Source organism: Vicia villosa, linkage group LG6, assembly GCF_029867415.1.
Source record: "Vicia villosa cultivar HV-30 ecotype Madison, WI linkage group LG6, Vvil1.0, whole genome shotgun sequence".
NCBI classification, from domain to species: Eukaryota; Viridiplantae; Streptophyta; class Magnoliopsida; order Fabales; family Fabaceae; genus Vicia; species Vicia villosa.
Genome location: NC_081185.1, coordinates 165,694,134 through 165,695,287, shown reverse-complemented (window position 1 = coordinate 165,695,287; position 1,154 = coordinate 165,694,134). Strand labels below are relative to the sequence as shown.

The following is a 1,154-nucleotide window of genomic DNA, read 5'->3' as shown; positions in this document are numbered from 1 at the left end:
TTTTTTTTAAATTTATTAAAAATATTTAATTAGAAATTACAATGAAAATAAACATAATAACCACATTTTTTTGAAATACTTTTATTTGTCCAAACAAAATTACATTACTACGCACAAAAAATTATATTAAGCTGGAATTGAGAAGACTTTGAGAAGGTCGTGGTACTGTGATTTTAAAATGAAAAAAATAATAAATGTAATGATGATTAAAAGTTAAAGATTAAATTTTATTTTTTAATTTTTAAGAAATTTTAATTAAAAATTGCAATTAAAATAAATATAATAATCACATATTTTTTGAAATTTTATTATTTACCCAAACAAAATTATAGTACTACTAAAAACAATTCTATTAAGCATTGGAATTGAAAAGACAATTTGAAAATGTCGTGATAGTGTCTCAAAATTAAGAGAAAAGAAGACGACTGATAAAATAGGCATTAATGTTATATTTCATTTTATTTGTATCATTTTAACTTACAAAGTAGTAAGTTTCATAAAATTGTAAAAATTAAATAAGAAAGTAACTACAAGTTTCATAAAATTATAAAAATTAAATAAGAAATTGAATTATTGGATGCCATCATAATATCTAATCGAGAACGTGTGAAACACATACACAATAACCTGCTCGATTACATTTTCGTGAAGAGCCAAAAGTACACAAAGTTTTAGAACAATCTTGACGTATTTTACATGGAACATCTGTCTCTGTAATAACAACTGAGAGAGAAGATTAATGTACTAAATCAGTAAAATATAAATGAATCCATTTAAAATGGTTTAGAAAATCGCTTACCGTAACCTTCATTTGCATTAAGAAGTAGAAAACTAATAATAATCATAACGTAAACTATTTTGAAAACCTTAACGATATTCTTTTCCATTTGTGTGGTTCAAATATCATTAGCTTGTATCACTTTTAATTAAAATTTCAAGCTTCAGTAAAAGATATTTATATTGACGTATAGAAATTATAGAGTTTTAGAAAAATACGTCCTAAATTTTAAATAATGTATAAAATGGCTTTTAGGAACATCAATGTGTCATGTATTTGTCCATTTAATACATATAATTAGGAGATAAATTAAAAAACTTATCCATCATCAGAATTCATTCTTATCAGTTTTAATTATGGTATAACCTTTCATGAG

The 1,154-nt window shown here is 22.9% G+C and overlaps 1 long non-coding RNA gene across 1 annotated transcript; it reads right to left on the bottom strand.

Annotated features, from left to right (window-relative positions):
- Positions 1-426: 426 nt before the first annotated feature.
- On the bottom strand, positions 427-944 carry LOC131613114 (uncharacterized). The gene is made up of 2 exons (XR_009287572.1): positions 800-944; positions 427-723 (listed from the first exon to the last, which is right to left on the bottom strand). It is a non-coding gene; the product is annotated as an uncharacterized LOC131613114 (long non-coding RNA).
- Between the last annotated feature and the right edge of the window lie 210 nt (positions 945-1,154).